We start from the raw sequence: 22,083 nt of genomic DNA, 5'->3' as shown, positions 1-22,083 counted from the left end.
AGTGTTTGTTCCTTCATGGGTTGTTTCCAACAATTCCCATACTTCTTTGGCTATCCCACACATACTGATTTGATTGAAAACTTCTTGGGACATAGCACAGTAGATAGCATTCATAGCTTTAGCCTCAAAAGTTTGGTTTTCTTTATCGATTGTTGTCCACTTTTCTTTGGATTTCGGTTTGGTGATAGTAGTGCCATTTTCAAGTACTATTTGTTTAGTTGGTGGGACATATCCTTTTTCGACAATATCCCAAACATCATGATCCAAAGATCTCAAAAAGTAATGCATTGTAGCCTTCTAGTATGCATAATTTGATCCATCAAATACTGGAGCTCTACTGACCATGAGCCCTCTCCTCTGGCCAAATTACCAACTTCAGTCAAGTTCACTTTCTAGGCGGTGAAGCCCTTAAGAGAGACCCGCTCTGATACTAATTGAAATTACGGCAATGACCACTTTAGTTGAAGTTGGGATATGCCAATATGTCCTAGAGGGGGGTGAATAGGACTTTTAGTATTTTATGATAATTTAAAATCCTATCAATCTTATCTTGAGAAAATATGCATGCATCAGGATTTCTTCAAAGTAACTCTAATGACTTTCAAGCCAATTAGAGGATCTGGTTATAAAACTATTCGTAAGATAAACAAGATGCAAATCATAGTTTATGAAGGATGTGATGTGTGTGAGGTGTGATCTCAAATAAGTATATATAAAAATATTTAAGGAAATCACACAAGCAATAACAATCTCAAACATAGTTATTTTTATAATGGTTCAACTACTTGTCTACTCCACTTCCGGTGAACGCACTCAACCCTTGAGTGTACCGGATCTCACTAAAGGAGGTTTCACAATAGGTTCACCTCAAACTGGAGGTTTTAAATCAGCTTCACCTCTAACAAGTACAACCTACACTTAGGTTGAGATAACGTGTCTACATGACATAGTTTATGCTCCCATGAGCATGGGTCAACACACAACACCTGACTTTTAGGCCACACAGGCCAAGGATCCACTCAAGAAACCTCACTAGTTTATGCTCCCATGAGCAAGGGTCAACACAAAGCACCCAAGTTTTAGACCACATAGGTTAAGGACCTACATAAGGACCTAAGAGTTTATGCTCTCCATAAAGCAAGGGTCAACACAAAGCACCCCCATGTACACTCCCGCTAGAGGTCTCCTATGAGGACTTGAAAGGGGTGAGAAATACCTTAGACCCAATCCTACACAAGGAATGATCACAAGGGTCTTCTGGACTCTAATGACTTACAGATAAGTAGATGAGCCCTATTCAGTGTGTTGATGAAGATCTCCTCCTTTGATGGCAAAGAATCTTCAGCTCCCTTGAACCGCAACTCAGAAGATGTACCAATACAAGGCGATGGGTTAGGTCAAGGTTATGATGGAATCCTACTCTATTAAATGTTTTCCTATAAGGAAGATAGAGAGATTCCAATCATCTATGCATTCAAGGCATCCTAGCTTAATGATTTGCCATTAAGGTAGCAGCTGTAGGATCTTTGAATGTGGAAGTTCATTCCCCAATCCACTCTATTGAATGTCAATGATGAGGGTGGATTGGAGGTTGAACTTTCATGAGAGAAGAGGCTTAAGGTATATGATCTAGCGTTAAACACATAAAAGCACTCTCTATTTTCTCTACCAATAACCAAGGACAAACTCTCATTAAATAGGCAAAAGGTTCCAACGGATATAAAATGATCACATTTATGACAGAGTTCGATATCATCGAGCAGGGTCGATATCATCGAGCGTATACTCTTGATAGCATCGACTGGCTGCTCGATGATATGAACTCAATTGTCAAATGCTTTTGAGACCTTTTACCAACTGGTCGAGGGAATCGAATTGAGCATCCATGACATTGAATTTCGAACTTTGATTTCATCGACACAAGGTTCGATTCCTCGACATTTGAAAATGTGAGAGCACTTGCCTTTGAAATATTTTAGGCATATGATATGATCGAGCATCACTCTATATTAGCAAAATTTGAATATCGATGATATCGAGGGCAGTGTTGATTCAACGATAATTCCAAAGAATTTTCTTATAAGCTTGCTGGATAGTTTATGTCCACTTTCGATGACATCGACCTTGCCTTGATATGATCGATATTTGAATATCGATTTTATTGAGTGACTCTCGATCCAAGAAAAATAACCTGAATACTTGTGGATAGATTTGTGTCCCAATCTAATATCATTGAAGGGCTTCCGATATCATTAAAATTTAAATTCTGAGGATATCGAGGAGCTCTTGGATATATCGAGGATTACATGATTTTCCTTAGTAGTACTTTGGACACAACAGACCAGATGTTGATTTTATCGAGTCGACTCAATGGACACAAGATTCAAACTTCGATGATATCGATGAGTCCATCGATCCATCAATAATTCAGTTCAGATATCTTGTAGTTGTTGGACATCTTAGGTCCTTATTTCAATAAGATCGAGTGAGCTTCGAGGACATCGACAAAGGTAAAAAACTTAAGATTTTCCTGAAGTTTTGAAAAAGTTTTTTAGCCAAAAACCCTATGGTGTTTTATTCAATTTTAAGGGTTTTATTTACTTGGTGTTTTGGGACACGGGGATGTGAGGGTAAGTTTTACCTGTGATGAGTTCGGGCACACATCCTGTTAAGGCAGACGCTTAATCAATCTTCCTATGGGGCTCCTTTGTCTAGCTGACTCAATGCTCACGCTAATTGACAAACCAAGACACTTTCATGGAGCTTTGAAATCCATAGTCCAGAAGCACCGTAAGATCGATTCAGATCATCCACTAGGGTAGAATGAGGAAAATTCAATCGAACTTAGATCCGTTATTGGAGTCGTCTTCTTCTCCACCACATCTGCCAGGTTTTAGATGAGTTACAACGCTGAGTCTGGACTCGGTTTAGAGCTCCATGAAGCTTCAAGAAGAAATGAAGAAGAAGAAGCAGATGGAAGAAGAAGAGAGCAAGAGGCTGGGAGAAAAATGAGAGAGAAAAGAGAGGGGGTTCGGTTGTACGGCCACCCTGAGCAGGGCCTGGTGCTACTTGTTCAGGATTGAGTCCAAACTAGTTTTGGTGCGATCTGGTTGAGCCCAAACCTTGTTCAGTCCAGTGGGAGAGAAAGGAGAAGGAAGAAGAGAAAGTGAGGAGAAGAATATAAGGAGAGAGAGAGAGAGAAGGATAGAGGAAGACAGGTTGACTCGGCCGAAACTTAGTCAACTCGGTTCGAGTCCTGTGAGTCAGGGCCATGTTGGGTCCTATGTCTCAAGACCACCCAGTAGAAAGGAAGAAAGAAGAAGGAAAATAAGAGAAGAAGTGGAGTTTTGGAACTTGACTCGCTGTCGAGTCGAGTTGAGTCGACTCATTGAAATCGAGTTGATTGTCACTGGGCCGATCTTTGACTTAGTCTAAGCCTTTCCCAGGGAATGCATGAAGAAGGACAGGTATTGCCTTGTAATTTTAGTTAGAACAATAATTGTTATTATTATTATTATTTTAAAATTTGGGTATTGATGTTATCATTATAATTTTCATTATTATGAATTCTTACGGAATTATTACCATTCACCATTTTTATTATTAAAATTAATTTTAATATTTTTAGTTAGATTATTATGATATATTAATTATCATTAGTATTTTAAATCCTTAAATCAGTATTACTACTGATCTGTATTTCGATTTCAAATCATCAAATTCTAAATGGTACACCATATCCCAAATCTATTGATCGGAATACATAGTTTTCACCATATCCGTATAAATTGAGTAATGTCATGATCTAACCACACTAATTGTGTTAATCATGTTAGATGTTGATCTTAATGTATGAAAATTCAACTCTAGCAATTTTGAGAGATAATTCAACTCTAAGGTGAGGATCACCCTTTAGGCTTTTCTACATCTTGATAGTTGGCCTATTTATTCATCTTCTTTCATCTGTCTTATTGATCAGTTAATATGGTTGATTGCTCTTATTGAGTTTGATTTTTATAAATGATTGATGAATTAGATGGAAAGTCAAATATTTGAACATGATATGGATTTGAATATCCCTATTCAGATTTGAAATGAACGCTTCAAAAATGCGAGTGCTATATTATACAAGATTTAATTTGCCATTCATGATCACTTAATGGTGTTTTAAGAGATCTTTGAACTAGTGGCCATCTGTGAAATGGGTTAAATAAAGTTACGTTGTGGACTTACAACCTTGTGGACCATTTGTGCCTATATGGATTTTGGGGAATAGTCCCTTTTAATCACACCATTAGGTGAAATATTTAGCCCTTGCAGCTTTTATGGAATACTTGCCCTTTTGCGGCTTTAATGGATTATTTTATACAACCTTACAATAGTAAGTTCTACTTGTAGGACTACGATTGGCTACTAGTTGTGTAGGTTACCTTTAAACATCCTATCTAATAATCTCATGAGCCAGGGATGGTGGAATGGGACACTATGCCTAAGTTGTCGGCCTATGATGAGTGACAAACCCCCCATAGTGACCTTTGAGCTTTCCTAAATGGATTGTTTGAAATTAGAATAATAATAGTTGGGCTAATCATGCATTTTCATGGCATGGGTCTTTTCCGGGTGACTAGTTCTCCTTGGGCATACCTTGAGTACTTTTCTGGGTGGCTAGATCTTCCTAGGTGTGCCTTGAGTTTTTCAGGGTAGCTAGATCTCTTTAGGTGATCTATATATATTATTGTAGTCTTTTCCAGGTGGTTAGTTCTCCTTGGGCATTCCTTGTGTACTTTTCTTAGTGACTAGTCCTCCTTTGGTGATCTATATATTATTATGGACTTTTCCAGGTGGTTAGTTCTCCTTGGGCGTACCCTTGCGTACTTTCTAGGTGACTAGTCCTCCTTGGGCAATCTATATATTGTAGTCTTTTTCGGGTTGCTGGTTCTCCTTAGACATACCTCTGAGTACTTTTCCGTGTGGCTAGTTCTTCTTAGGCAACTTTTTTCTTGCTGGATGTGCATCCCCAGTCTGTGAGCATGTGCATGCATGCATGCATTTAAACAAGATCATCTTTGTAAAATTTATTTAATGAATGTGTATCCGATGAACCTTATCAGATTTCCATGATAATCAATGTGTAATATTTGTTTTACACTGTCCTTGTTAAATATGCTTAATTACCTTGATGATACAATCAATCTTGAGGGGTATACCTCACTACAATAGCCATTGACGCTATCAAACCGCATTCCATGTGCAAGAGACATAGATGATGCACATACTAGTGTTCATGTGGATTAGGAGCCAGAGGACCTTGCGACTCTCTTTCCTGACTCCAGATCATTTTAATTTGTACGATCATGTTTTGTAATAAGTTAAGACATTGGTTTGTATAAGTTTGTGGGTAATTGCTTGAAATATTGGTTATGTATATTTGGACTCCCTCTTATACTTGATTTGCTTCTGTCCCACTAGTTTATTAACTCTGATAAAAATAAAAATAAAAAATTGTATATGGAATTTGGGATATTTAAAGGTTAATGCTCGAGTTTTTGGAAAACGAGTAGGTACTCAGGTTCTGCGAACCGGGGTGTTACAAGATGGTATCTGAGAGAGTCTTGACAAACCTTGCCTTTGGGAAATAAACTTATACAAACCTTTAATATCTTAAGTTAGGAAGTTGGAATTAGATATTTTAACTTAAGTAAATTTTCTTTAGATTTAGAAAAATTTTAAGAATGTAGAGACCTAAACATAATTCCTTTTGAAATTGATAGGATAGCCATTCAAACTTATTTAGAATTCCCTTAGAGTTAGGGAAAACTAAGAACATAGATACTTCAAATATTACGCTTCCTTGAAATGTTAAATTTACTCATTTGAACTTAGAAACTAGAATTTGATATCATGGGAGGACAAACATCCACTATGATCTAATTAAAGATCAAGCAAGAACATTCCATAGATTGGACTCCTTAGGAGCAATCTTTAGAAATCTAGAATTTGAAATTTTTCTATAATCTTCATTAGTTAGATGGGACATTGTCACAACATTCAACAAATAAAATGAATTTAAAGAATTCCATACCCATTGTATTGTACATTGAATTGAACATAAGTACACCCTAGACTTAAGGTATCATACTAGAAATTGTAATTTGAATGCCCTAAGACATCTCATTGGTTAGAAACCTTTTGCTAAGGAGTTGGGAGATTTCGCAAGAAGGTAGATTGAAGAGGAGATTTGTAGCAAATGTGTGAGATTTGGCCCATTCATCAGGTGGAGTGGTTCTACCTGTTGAGCCATGAGATGTTCTCAATGGGGCCCAACTGATGTACAACCCGCACATGTGCCACATTGACATGCATGCCTCCTCTTAAATCTGTCATGGTGGGTGATTTATTTGCATTTCTCTTGAAATGTCCTCTTAATTCAAGTACCATGATCCCAAATTTTCAGTTTGAGTTTTGAAATGTTTATATGTTCTTTTGTAATGTGTATTTCCATGCTCTAAATGATGCCCTATTGATTTGAGTACATGTATATCAAGCTAAGCAATTGATACTCCTTTGTTCTTTCTTTGATGCCATATCACCAAAGTGCTTGTTTAAGGGTTTGTTTGGATTCTCACTTGAGATGAATGGTGATAATTCAATTAAAAGCAAAGGCAATGATCAAAATGGTGGTGGATCATTTTAATTTATATTGATGACTTGCCCTGATTGCTATTCTATGGTTTTTAAGTTTATCCCAAAATGACATGAATCCTATCTATTGGTTGTTAGTCCTGGTGTAGGGAGTAGGATTAGTCCCACTTTTGTCATGTCCACTTTATTGAATTGAATTATTACAATTAGAACTTAAGAAGAAGAAGAAGAAATCCCAATCCAAACAACCAGCACTAACGAACAATCATTTCTTATTTTTATCAAAGCAATCTAGACATGGATCAACTATTCCCATCATAAAAAAGTTAGGCTGTGAAACTACTATTGTATGATGAGAAAATTAACCTGCTAATGTAATCTAAAAAAATCGAGAAAACATTCCCATTTGCAAATTATAATTCATATTTCAAGTAGTGACTTAAGTGCTCTAATGCGGTGTTAGAAAGTGTGGATGCATATTAGAATTGCTTGTATTGGCATTTGACGTTTAGAAGATTTTATCAAGAAGGGGTTCATTAAATGAAATGAAAGTGATACACTAAAAGGGAGGACCACATGGTGATATATTGTAACAACCTTAGTTTTACTGGTAGTGGCATACGTTGATACCTACAAATGCACTTCATATGGAAAGTAGTGAATAATTAGAAATGTTGTAAAGTACGAGTAGGACCACTGAATTTCGAGGATGAAATTTTCTTTAAGGGGGTTAGATTGTAACAACCCATACCTTTCAGTTCTCGGGTGTTACTATTTAAACCTCACTTCGCAACGTAGGATTTAATTATCACTAACTAGTCAACCCAAAATCCAAATTCAGTCACTAAGGCACATGATATCGTACTTAAAAATCTCGAGATCATCCTATGAACCCTATCATGCATCAATCTAAGCTTCAAGAATGGTTGTCATCCACCGAGCATACCATCCATCTGTTAGCCTTCAAGATGGATCATCAAATTGCTCATTGGGGACCATGGGATTTTGTGGTCGTTCTTGTGATTAGTAGGGGATACTACTAGCATTAAAATATGTTTGAAGGGTAATCTAGACCATCTAATCATTGAGATTACCATTAGTTTCCACATGGGTGGTCCCTAGGGCCCTTAAGATAGAAATGTATTAAGATCAAAGTGGGACTCATGACACGATTAAAACTACATTCATATATATTAAAAAAATGAGAAATTTATAATAAAGTAAATGTAAAATTATTATTACTATTTGAATAGCAACACATTGTTACGATCTTGAATATACAAAAGATCCCATATGATCTCTTGACCATTAATGGCCAGATTGAAATCAATCTGTCTATCGAAATAATGTAATCAACATTTCAAGAGTGTAAATCGATTGGTATGGTCCACTTAAGCTTTGGATATCCTCCATCTTCAATCCCTTGTTATATCATGGTCTTACAAAATAAACCAATGGACTAGATTCATCAAAGACATCTCAGTGGGTCCCACACTAGTGGTGCATGTGCACCGAGCACACGTACACTCACCATGCACAACATCTTTCAGCTGGGTCAAATTGGGTTGACCAGATGAAGCTGCAAAAAAGGAGGATTGTCCTCTCCTTTTTCCTCTTTTCCGCTGGCAAATGGACAACCGTCCATAGTGTTAATCATCGCCCACAAATATGGGCCCACTTCCATCATCCGAACCGTCCATCATGCTCCAGCCATATGGTAAATTAAAACCCTGTAAATTTCATATGTGGAAGCATGTGTGCATGAGCATGATATTCAGTGCAGTAAAGGCATGCTCAACGTATTCTGAAATGGAAATCCCATCCTTCCTCCACGCTGACAATCCGTGAAAGAATCTTCTCTCATCCTAGCCATTGATAAGGTGGATTACTGACTGTTCATCCATTCCAACAACGAGCCAGCTTGCATAACCATTCAAAAATGGAAAGATTCAGTTTCTAGCTCTTTTCGAAATAGTTTTAGGCAAACTTCATCCTAACCGTCCATTGCAAAGCATCCTAGATGTTCAATACCTATACGTTTAAGGGCGGAAACCCTAAGTTGCAAGAAGAGAGTTATTCTTCTCCCTTTTATGGCAGTCGCAAGAGGATATTGCCCAATACCTTCAAGGCTCAAACCCACCAAGGAAAGGGATCTGGAGCTTTGAAATCCACAGTCCAGAAGCACCATAAGATCGATTCAGAGTCATCCACAGGGGTAGAATGAGGAAAAGTCCATCAAACTTCGATCCGCCATTGGAGCCGTCTTCTTCTCCACCGCGTTTGCCGGGTTTTGGATGAGCTACAACGCTGAGTCTGGACTCGGTTTAGAGCTCCATGAAGCTTCAAGAAGAAATGAAGAAGAAGAAGAAGTAGATGGAAGAAGAGGAGAGCAAGAGGTTGGGTGAAAATTGAGAGAGAAAAGAGAGGGGGTACGGTTATGCGGCCGCCCCGAGCAGAGCCTGGTGCTGCTCGATCTGGATTGAGTCCAAACCGAGTTCGGTGTGGTCTGGTTGAGCCCAAACCTTATTCGGTCCAGCAAGAGAGAAAGGAGAAGGAAGAAGAGAATGAGAGGAGAAGAAAATAAGGAGAGAGAAGGATAGAGGAAGACGGGTCGACTTAGCCGAAATTGAGTCAACTTGGTTCGAGTCCTGCGAGTCAGGGCCATGTTGGGTCCTATGTCTCAAGACCACCCAGTAGAAAGGAAGAAAGAAGAAGGAGAATAAGAGAAGAAGTGGAGTTTTGGAACTTGACTCACCGTTGAGTCGAGTTGAGTCGACTCACTGAAATCGAGTTGATTGTGACTAGGCCGATCTCTGACTCAGTCTAAGCCTTCCGCAGGGAATGCATGAAGAAGGAGAGGTATTGCCTTGTAATTTTAGTTGGAACAATAATTGTTATTATTATTATTATTATTTTAAAATTTTGGTATTGATGTTATCATTATAATATTCATTATTATGAATTTTTACGGAATTATTACCATTCAACATTTTTATTATTAAAATTAATTTTAATATTTTTAGTTAGATTATTATAATATATTAATTATCATTAGTATTTTAAATCCTTAAATCAGTATTACTACAGAACTGTATTTCGATTTTAAATCATCAAATTCTAAATGGTACACCATATCCTAAATCTATTGATCGAAATACCAAGTTTTAACCATATCCATATAAATTGAGTAATGTTGTGATCTAATTGCACTAATTGTGTTAATCATGTTAGATGTCGATCTTATTGTATGAACATTCAACTCTAGCAATTTTGAGAGATAATTCAACTCTAAGCAGAGGATCACCCTTCAAGCTTTTCTACATCTTGATAGTTGGCCTATTTATTCATCTTCTTTCATCTGTCTTATTGATTAGTTAATATGGTTGATTACTCTTATTGAGTTCAATTTTTATAAATGATTGATGAATTGGATGGAAAGTCAAATATTTGCACATGCGATGGATTTGAATATCCCTATTCAGATTTGAAATGAACGCTTCAAATATGCGAGTGCTTTATTATACATGATTTAATTTTCCATTCATGATCACTTAATGGTATCTTAAGAGATCTTTGAACTGTGGCCATCTGTGAAAGGGGTTAAATAAAGTTACGTTGTGGACTTACCACCATGTGGACCATTTGTGCCTATATGGCTTTTGGGGAATAGTCCCTTTTAATCACACCATTAGGTGGAATATTTGGCCCTTATGGCTTTTATGGAATACTTGCCCTTTTGTGGCTTCAATGGATTATTTTATACAACCTTACGATTGTAAGTTCCACTTGTGGGACTACAATTGGCCACTAGTTGTGTAGGTTACCATTAAACATCCTATCTAATAATCTCATGAGCCAGGGATAGTGAAATGGGATACTATGCCTGAGTTGTCGGCCTATGATGGGTGACAAACCCCCCATAGTGACATTTGAGCTTTCCTAAATGGATTGTTTGAAATTAGAATAATAATGATTGGGCTAATCATGCATTTTCATGGCATGGGTCTTTTTCAGGTGACTAGTTCTCCTTGGGCATACCTTGAGTACTTTTCTAGGTGGCTAGATCTCCTTGGGTGTGCCTTGAGTATTTTTCAGGGTGGCTAGATCTCTTTGGGCGATCTATATATTATTATGGTCTTTTCCGGGTAGTTAATTCTCCTTGGGCATATCTTGTGTACTTTTTCGGGTGACTAGTCCTGCTTAGGCAATCTATATATTATTATGGTCTTTTCTAGATGGTTAGTTCTCCTTGGGCATACCCTTGTGTACTTTTCCATTTAGCTAGTCCTCCTTTGGCGATCTATATATTATAGTCTTTTTCGGGTGGCTAGTTCTCCTTGGGCGTACCTTTGAGTACTTTTCCGTGTGGCTAGTTCTCCATGGGCTACTTTTTACCAGCTAGATGTGCATTCCCAAGTCTATGAGCATGTGCATGCATCCATGCATTTAAACATGATCATCTTTATGAATTTTATTTAATGAATGTGTATCCAATGAACCTTATCTGATTTCCATGATAATCATTGTGTAATATTTGTTATACGCTGTCCTTGTTAAGTATGCTTAATTACCTTAATGATACGATAAATCTTGAGGGGTATACCTCACTGCGATAGCCATTAATGTCATCGAACTGTATTCAGTGTGCAGGAGACACAGATGATGCACATACTGGTGTTTGTGTGGATTAGGAGGAGCCGGAGGACCTTGCGACTCTCTTTCCTGACTCCATTTCATTTTAATTTGTACTATCATGTTTTGTAATAAGTTAAGACATTGGTTTGTATAAGTTTTTGGGTAACCACTTGAAATATTGGTTATATATATTTGGACTCCCTCTTATACTTGATTTGCTTCTATCCCGCTAGTTTATTAACTCTGATAAAAGGAAAAAAATGTAAATGGAATTTAGGATGTTTAAAGGTTAATGGTCGGGTTTTTGGAAAACGAGTAGTGTACTCGAGTTCCGGGAGCCGGGGTGTTACATGTAGTGAAGGTAGAGGGAATAACAATTGATCCGACCAAGGTGGAAGCAGTATCTAAGTGGGAACAGCCCACCACGGTCACTGAGGTTCAGAGTTTTCTAGGCATGACAGGATATTACAGACGCTTTATTAAAGAATTCTCAAGGATCGCATGGCTACTCACTCAACTAATGAAGAAGAACACTGGTTTATGTGGGATGAGAATATGAAAACAGCCTTCCAAGAGCTAAAGATGAGGCTGAATTCCGCGCCAGTGCTTACTCTTCCACAAGAGGGAGAGAAGTTCATCATTTACAACGACGCGTCAAAGTTGGGAATGGGATGTGTGCTGATGCAGAATGATAGAGTGATTACCTACGCTTCGAGGCAGTTGAAGAAGTGCAAAGAGAATTACCCAACGCATGATCTAGAATTAGCAGCAGTGGTCTTTGCCCTGAAGATATGGAGGCACTATTTCTATGGGGAAGAATTCTAGTTGTTCTGTGATCACAAGAGTCTAAAGTACATATTTACGTAGCAGGACTTGAACATGAACCAACATCGGTGGATGGAGACGCTCAAAGACTTCCACTTAGACATATCTTACCACCCAGGCAAGGTGAATTCGTGGCTGACGCACTGAGTCAGAAGAAGAAACATGAGTTGATAGCCACCTTGATGATCAAGGAGTGGGAGATAATAGAGTACGTTCAGGACGTCGATATCCAGCTTACCCTCGATGAGCCAGATGCTTATGTGGCTCTTTTGACTGCAGTGCCGACGATGGTTCGATAAGTAATCTCTTCCAAGACCAGGATGAGTGGCTTATCAAGATGAAGGACAAGTGTAGGAGCGAGGAAATGCTCGATTGGATGATTGGTGGGAACGGTGGTCTTCGGTATCGGGGACGAGTATGCATACCCAACAATGCTGACTTGAGGAGAGAGGTTATGGTAGAAGCCCATCATTCCAGGTTAGCTATCCACCCGGGTAGCACTAAGATGTATAATGACGTCAAGAGGCAGTACTGGTGGAACAACATGAAGAGAGACATAATACGCTTTGTGGCGAAATGTATGGTGTGTCAGAAGATCAAGGCCGAGCATCGCAAGCCCACTAGCCTCCTTCAACCACTGCCGCTAGCTGAATGGAAGTGGGACTGCATCTCCATGGACTTCATTTTAGCCTTCCTAGAACACAGAGGAAACACGACTCGATTTGGGTCATTATTGATAGGCTGACAAAGGCTACCCGGTTCCTTCTGATTCACATGACCGATTTGACCGATAGTCTAACGAGGTTATACATTCGGGAAGTCGTGCAATCCTACGGAGTTTCGCGGGAAATCATATCAGATCGAGACTCTAGGTTTACTTCTGACTTTTGGAAGAGGTTGCAAGAAGAGATGGGCATAGAGCTCAAGCTCAGTACGACGTTTCATCCTCAGACAGATGGATGGACTGAGAGGGTGAATCATATCCTAGAGGATATGTTGAGGGCATGTGTTCTTAACTTTCAAGGAAACTGGGACGATCATTTGGTTTTGGCGGAGTTTGCGTACAACAACAGTTTCCAGTCTAGCATGGGCATGGCGCTATATGAGGCTTTCTATGGCCACCCTTGCCAAGCCCCTCAGTGTTGGGCAGAAATCAAAGAGAGGAGTTTGTTAGGTCCCGAGCTTGTCCAAGCTACTACTCAGGTCATTAACGTTGTTCAGAAACGACTGTGCACCGCTCAAAGTAGACAAAAGAGCTATGTGGATAATCGACGTTGCGGCCTAGATTTTGCACCAGGCGATCATGTGTTCTTGAAGATTTCGCCTATGAAGGGCTTGATGAGGTTTGGACAAAAGGGGAAGTTGGCACTGCGATTCATTGGGCCATTCGAGATCTTAGATCGTGTGAGAGCCGTGGCGTATCGCTTTACATTGCCTACTACATTGGCTAACATTCATGGCTTTCACATATCCATGATGAAGAAGTACATGGCAAAGGAGTCGCATATCATCAGCTGGGAGTAGGTCGAGCTCACCGAGGATGCTTCCTACACCAAGGGACCTATCTACATCCTGGATCACAAGGAACAGGTCTTGCGGACAAAAACGATACCACTGGTCAAGGTTCTCTGGTTGCACCATAGCGAGGAAGAAGTAACTTGGGAAAGGAAAACAGAAGTTATGGAGAAGTACCCTCACATATTCAGCGACACACCACAAGTAATTTCGAGGGCGAAATTTTTTTAGGGGGTTAAACTGTAAGACCTGCACTTTTAGTACGCGGGTGTTACCAATTAAACCCGTATCAATGAGATTTCAAAATTTATTAACAAGCAATTATAATTCAATGAATGCAGGATGGGGCTTCAAATCATCATTGAAGTCATCCATTAGAGACTCTAGGATCTGAGTTAAACTCTACATCAGTCATGAGGGTAAGCTTAACTGAACACCTCAAGTTAAAACAATTTACAAATCATCTGGTCGAAGAGTATCAGGGCAATGCACTTATGATCAACTTTCGAAGGCTAGTGCATAGCCAGCCAAGCAATCACTATTCCTAAACCCCCATTTAACCATCAAAACCAATTATCAAGCCTATCCAACCACTGGATCAATGTGCACTGATTAAATAAGGTTTGGGATGTGCAATATGGCCAACATGGGCCTTACAACCACCCAATACTTGGTCAGGGGCTCTGACCGAAGCCTCCAAGAAGAATGGACAAAGTGGATTTGTCACAAACATCACGGTGGACCCCACACAGAGTGCGAGTGCACCAAAAATACCCATGCATGAAGTGCACGGGACGGTGCTCACTGGTTTGACCAGTGCTGACCCGACCCTTTCGAAGAAAATGGAAAAATGTCTCGCCAGCGTGCATTTTCAAACCAGGGATCATCTGATTGCATGATGGACCACCTTAACCACTATCTAACCGATCCAAACTGTCCATCGGACGTACAGGCCTTGGTTGACCAAACCCTAGTGGTTTGTCTAGACCCATGCAAAGACACACGGATTTTAGATCGATATCGATCAAATGCACGTGATTGGCTAAAACCATGGGTGGTGGGCCAACCTGTTGCCACATGGGCAATCCATGATCATCCGTTCCTATCCATCCGTTCACCCATTCGAAATCACGCTCTCCAGTTGCCAAAAATGGTCGAGCAGCCACCTGCACCAAGAAAAGTGAAAGGGAACATTTCCCTTTCGGGAAGCGAGTGCTAGCGTGATCCGGACCCTTCCCTGGGCCACGTGGATCGATCCCAGGCACTCCTTCTTAGGCGACACGAGTTGAATACGAGAGGCATCTCTCATGAGAAAGTGGTGAAATATGGACTATCTCATGAGATAATCTGAAACTCACGTGAATGGCCCAAAAAGTGGGCCCCGCGGTGATCAGAAACTCCATCTAGTATAATCAAATGGACTAGATCCTAGAAAAACATCACGGATGATGATTAGCCATTAACGGCCCTCCCATCTTCCCCATTAGAGCATTCGACCCACGATAACGAGATGGGCCCCACCATGGATGAAAGAGTACTTTTCTAGTGGGCCATCTCAGCAGAAATCCATCCCCAGGGACGGATGGACCCCATGCATGATGGTTTTTCAGGGATGGCCGTGATAAGGGGCATTTTTATCTCAGTTGTTGGCTGAAACATGTAATAAATCTCCCTCGGCTATAAAAACCATTAAGTCACCTTGGGATCCACACCAGAGAAAGGAAAGGAGAGGAAATAGGAGAGAGAAGGAGAGAAGATAGGAGAGAGTGAAAGGGAGAGAGAGGCAGTTGCGAGTCAACTCGACTCGGCCCGTTTTTAGCCACTCAGGTAGGACAAGTCGCTGCCTCACTAAGTCCTGGGACTATGATCTTCCATCAGGTATGGCCTCGAGTTACCTTGGTTAGCTTTCTAACGACCATAACATCCTATTTACCCGAAGTGAATGTCACAGGTGGAGTGTTATCCAAGCTATCGTATCTGCATTTGAGTCGAGTCAATAGGTGCAGAACAGACCAGGTAACGCTCAGTCCTTTCCATTTTTCATCCAACAACACACGGTTGTTGAAGCTAACACCCACAAAGACCGGCAGGTAGAGCGATTGCAGGCCGATTTCTCTCAATGTTGAGACTCTAGCTTGTCCAGTGAAAGTCCAAACCATGCCTCGATGTAAGCCTTAAAACACCATAGCGGGTCCCATTATACAGCCATAACTAGAGCTTAATGGCTTGGATTGATATGGCTTTGGAAACTAGTGTGCTTCACCTTCATATAACTCTTATAGTTGAGCCTTATGCAGCCCAAACCAGAGAAGAAGCTATGTGTCGGGGGACCTGACTCGCTGCAACTGTTAGGCCTCACTGAGTCAAAAACTTAGTGGGCCACACCTCAAATCATGTGGGCCTCACTGATTCAAAATCTCAGTGGGCCACGCCATAAACCATGGTGGGCCTCACCTGAGAAATAGCTCAGTAGGCCACACTATGTTCATAGCAGGCCCTACCTGAGGCAAATCTCAATGGGCCACACTATAAATCACAGTGGGCCTCATCAAGTTACATACTTAGTGGGCCACACCATAAATCACAATGGGCCACATCGCATTTACATTAGGCCTCACCTAAGCCAAAGGCAAGTGGGTCGCACCTTGCATGGTGCAAGTGGGCGGCACTCACCCTCTTGGTATGTGTGGGCATCACCATGGTTGGGCCAACAAGGGGCAGTAGCACAGCACAGTCCTCCTTTTTTGATTTGTTGGGCCAGCAACGGCCCAGCCAGCTTGGCTATCTAGCAACCAGCGCATAAGGCAATGGGACGTAGGGGCGCTAGACCAGGGCGAGCCCATCCCAGCCACCTATTGGGGTTCTAAAACAGATAACAACTGGTGGGCAAAAAACCAGTCGGCCCACCTCAGATGTTGTTGAGGCATAAAAAATATTCCATTACATGTCCATTGCATTTGTTAGAGAATTCCATGGTTTGGATCCTTCCCAGGGTTGTGCACTCCTTATTTTGGTAAAAATGAGGGACTGGGGGTATTTTGGTAAAAATGAGTGACTGGGTGTATTTTGGTAAAAAGGAGTGGATGGGTGTTGCCTTATATGGAGGAGAAGTAGTTGTACACTACTATTTAAGGGAGGGCTTGGTGAACACAATTGTTTAAGGGAGAAGGTTAGGTATTGCCTTAAGAGAGAAGTGGTGGTGATCACCATTATTTAATAGTGAAGGGCCTGGGATGCCTATAAATACCCCTTCCCATGCCTCATTTGGAGGTTGGTTGGAAGACAAGGAGTAGGACAAGAAATGAAGAAAGAAAGGTGAAAGGAGTTCCCCTTGCGTGGGCCGTGTAACCCCTTTGGGAAGGAATTCCCTTAGCATGAGCCGCGCAACCCCTTTGGGAAGAAATTCCCCTTGTGCAAACTGCGCAACTTCTCTGACAAGGAATCCCATTGCACGAACCGTGCAATTCATTTGGAGAATTGCTCTTTGCGCCACTTTGTCAGGGGCATTGTCTTAAGGATAGGCCTTAGTGCGCCATTCCATGTGAAAGCTTGTCCTGAGACAAGGCTTTTCTTGTCTTAGTAGAGAGCCCATGCGCCACTTTTTATGGAGCATTGTAAAATGAGTCTCTTGTGCGAACTACGCAGCTCACTTTTGCAAGATATCCCATGCACCACTTTTCTCTCCCTTATCTTAAGGCAAGCCTTTTGTTGTCTTAGAGCCTTCCTCCATGCGCCACTTCACATAGAATGTTGTCATGAAGACTAGCTTTTTATGCCCTGAAGACTCCTCCTTGCGCCACTTTGTGAGGAACCATGTCTTGAAGCTTGGCTCTTATGCCACTTTGCCTAGATTTATGTCCTAAGACATGGGTTTTGTGCCATTTGAAGAGGGAACATGTCCAAATGCATGGATTTCATGCCATTCTTTAAGGAAACATGTCTTGGAGAAAGTCTGTTGCACCATTATTCATGGGGACTTGTCCTAAAGTAAGTATTGTGCGCTCCACATTTCAAGGGATATTCGCTCCACATTTTAAGGGATGTGACTCCACATTTTAAAGGATGTTCACTCCACATTTCAAGGGATGTTCGCCCCACATTTCAAGGGTTGTGCGCTCCACATTTCAAGAGTTATGCGCTCCACCTTCTGAGGAAAATGAAGGAATTGTGAAGTACAAAAAGAGAATTCTAGAAGAAAGAAGAATTTGTCCGTACGAGTGGAAGGATGACTGGAAGGATGATTAGAACCTATCGCATGCCAAAATCAAGGGTTTCAAGCTTGCCATGGCGATGAACATCAAAAGTGTTGAAATGCTGCCAAAATCACCATCGGACTATCTAATCTTTCATTCATTGTGTTGCATTAATTATACTCTGTTTTCATAATCAAGGGAATGCAAGGATGAAAATGAAATCAAAATGAATAGATATCTTGTGATCATTGTTCTCTCATCAAATTCTTTATTTTTATTGAATAGTTTCCCTAAATCAAACGTATTTATTTTCCTGTCAAAACAAAATGGCGACTCTACTGGGGAATACTTTTCAATGATAACTTATAAAATATTCAAAGAACATTTATCACTTTTTGGCGTTGTATAGACGCCAAAATCACAACTCTCAGTGGGAACATCCTCCCCTTCATGTTTAAAAACAAAATACAATTTTATTTAAATAAAATAACTAACACTTTGTTCTAGATAACAGGTATATCGGAACGGGCTTTCTCTCGATTAACGTGGTTGTCTACTTCACAGCTAACGGATTTCCACCAGAAAGTATCAGAGAAGATCAAATCAGTTGCAATCAAGGACAGACAATGCCATGAAATATTCAGAATAGTTTCTGCTTGACCGATAGCACAGTAAGATGATAAAAGAATGGATGATGTTAAACATCCAAAAATGAAGGGTTCGATCTGCCGGGTATGGATAATGGATCGATCATGAGCAATACTATGAGGCACAGTTTTACCTCAGTTCATCCTCCTCGATGGCATCGGCAATGCAGTTTTCACTTTCTCCTTTGATATCAATACATTCAAAGTGTACATAAAATAGAAAAACTTGCTAGCGAATGTTAATCAGCCTTCATCAGATGAGCATGTTACTGAAGAAATCCCTAATTTTTCAACAGCGACTACCATGAACGACATTTTTCCCAAAGGAAAGTCTTTAGATGAGAAGTTAGTGCGACTGAATTAGCCGTTGCTCACCAACGAGAAGAAGAATCAATTAACGAATTCATCAGTCAATAGAGAACCCTGGGGGCATCGTGTTCACAACTTGCCAGAGTAGAAAAATAAGTCAATTTAAAAAGAGTCAAAGTGAAGCTGTTCAACTCTTATATGAATCAGCTATTTCAAAGTCTTAAGAGAATAGCAAAAAATATTGCCGAAGAAAGAAAGCAAAATGAAGGATCGCCAAAAGTAAAAAAATTGAATCTTTCGATGAAGAGAACATGGATGATTCTACAATTAAGAAAGTAAAGAAAGGGTCAGGCAATTCAAGGATTATGGGAAACATACAATTGAAGAAGACGATACACTTCCTATGAGGAATCAATAGCTAGCTGCAAAGAAAATAAAAGGAACTGAAGCAAAAAATTAAAAAAAAGAAAAAAAGAAAAGAAAAGGTATTCTACTGAAGGTGATCGACGATAGTAGAAATTGACATAAGGAAGACATGGAATAAAAGACAAAGTAATGACATATGGTCCTGATTAAAAATATTCACTCCATAGAAGAACAAAGATGAAGAAAGTAAGACAAGTATATTTATCATAGGGGCAAACTTTATTAATATACCTGCCAGTTCAGCAAAATATATCATCCCTGAATACCAAGATGAGTCACAGTGTTTTGACCAAGAAGTTTCACGGCGTTTTAACTTAGAAGATTCACGGCGTAATTATTCATGGGGCAGACAAAAGCATACAAAATACGTTATCCTTGAAGATAAATTATAGTTTTAATTTTAAAGATTATTAGCATAATACTTCCAAATCAAAAGGGGGCAAGATAAGAAGAATACCAAGAATGCCAAAGTTTAAGAATACAAAGTCTCAAAATCTAAAGTCTCAGAATGCCAAGTCTCAGAATGCCGATGTATATATAAATAAAAGGAAGATTCCCAAGCATATCAAGTTGAAGTATATTATTATTAACAAGCACGGTTGATGGTTGCTGAATTACATTAGCAAAACTACCACTGTCATCGCCATATCACTGACATGAAGATTATTCTATTATTAAAGTTTATCAGAATTGATATTATTACTAAGCTAAAGCTCCATTTAGACCAAATTTTATAATACCATCAACAGCAGCAGGGGCAATTTATTAATCATTGATCTGTTATCTTTAGTTATTGATTTTTTTATCTTTAGTAAAGCTTGTAAGATCAACTATCACGTTAGCAACAACAGTTTATCATTTAAGGCAGCCTAGCTAAGCCCTATACGGCCAACTATGCATAAGGCTTATCACCATCGCCATTCGGGTAGTAGTGTGGAGCCAGCTGCCCTAAAAAATCTATATAGGTTACATCACATGCATACCCATGCGGGCAGCAGACGAAGCCAGCGACTAAAAGCCCTAAAAGGCCAAAAAGTCCTCAACGGCCAGTCACGCGTGAGACCAATGTCATCTGTATAGCTTTTTGACAGCGTCATGGGGAATGGATGAAATTGCCCTCCCGTGAATGGGTTCGACCTTGCAGATAAACAAAATATAGATTCGGGCTTAATTCTGGTAGTAACTCATGAGGAAGGGCCTAAACCTACTCATTGATAGACTGACAGCCTTGGATTTGGTACCCATAGAAAACCTAGATCTCGGGCTTGATTCCGGTAGTAACTCATGAGGAAGGGCCTAAACCTACTCATTAATGGACTGGTGGCCTTGGATTTGGTCAAAGGTAGCCTTGCACGCCCCATGAACTCTAAAGAGTTACTGTGGCCAACCCTGTGAGTAAATCCCAGCTGCGATAAGTCCAGCGAACTCATGAGAGTTAGAGAGACCATTCGCGTAAGACCCAACTCCCATATGAGTCTAAGAAACTGCTTACTCCACTACTCAAGAGCCTAAACTGTGTGTGCAGGTGTTAGTCTAGTCAAGTCAGTCTAGTAGTGTTAGTCCAGTCAAGTCCAGTCTAGTTCAATTTAGATTAGTCAAGTCAAGACAAGTTCAGACTTGTCCAGTCAAAGTACACTAGCACCACTGCTCAAAAAACATAAATTATGTATAGCATTCAAAATGTTGCAGATATATATTTCACTTTAGATCTGCTCAAAATGCAATTGCCTGATGAAAATTTTAAATATTAAGTAAACATGTAAAAATGTGTTTCTCTTGAATCAGATTCAAATTATAGCGACAGCAAATGCCTTCAAGATATTAACAATTATTTACTTAAAAGTTCAAATCTTTAAGATCAATTAATATATTGACAAGAGCCGTGAGGTCTTTTTATCTCTCACCTTCTTGATGTAGAGAAATACTATCTCACAAGATTCTCAAAGGTGACAAAGAATAAACTAGCGAAGAATCATCATTCTCTCCCGGACAATTTAAAGATTTAGATATATTCTTTCAATTTGTTAAAGGAGTAGCAAAGATTATCCATCCTTCAAGGGTATCAACAGGCTTCACTTCGAAAGTATTATCTTCTGAAGAAATCTTTATGCGAAGTTGACCTGGAAAGGGGGCATGATCTATGTCTTTAAAGTAATCTATGCCTTGGTCTTTTAATAATCTCTTATGCGCGGTGAAGGAATTTATATGCCAAGAATTATGAAGCATGGTTCAGCGTGAACATTCAAGAGTTGCTTCTATATCAAGGCCTAGTTATATGGCCCGATGTCATAACTTCCCATTGCTCTAGTAATGATATCGCAAGACTCCAAGTACTAGATCTGATGGAGACAAGAATCAGCAAAGATCCAATGAAAAGTTTATGAAGAAATGCCAAGGAGCACAAACTAGAAAAGACTCAGCAAAAGACTCAGTGGTTGAACCTTTGGAGTTGGAAATGACATCTCCAAAAACACGAGCAAATAATACAAGGAATATAATGCAAAACACGATGACAAGCACAAAGATGAAATGATTAAATCATTATCATATCGTGAATATCACAATTAGCCAAAAAAAGGGAAGAAACTTTCAATATATTTCAAAATTATCAATACTTCATAAAGTTTTTTTTAAAAATATTATAATGTCTGGAGACACTAATTCCGATCAATTTGGTAGGAAAGACTATCAATCAAAAGCTTGGGTTATGCAGATCATGAATACAGGAGATAATTGAAAAAGTTGTAGCAGTATTAAAGAACAACTCCCTAGACATAGAATTAAAGGAAAGAGTCATCGGAGTTGTTCAAAGAGACTGTTGCAACAACAACGGCTATGTTGAAAAATAGTTCTTTGGTCAAGTTACTCAAAGATGAAGTCGCCTCAGCTTT

This window comes from Magnolia sinica, chromosome 6, assembly GCF_029962835.1.
Source record: "Magnolia sinica isolate HGM2019 chromosome 6, MsV1, whole genome shotgun sequence".
In the NCBI taxonomy this organism is placed as follows: domain Eukaryota; kingdom Viridiplantae; phylum Streptophyta; class Magnoliopsida; order Magnoliales; family Magnoliaceae; genus Magnolia; species Magnolia sinica.
This window is presented reverse-complemented; position numbering follows the sequence as displayed.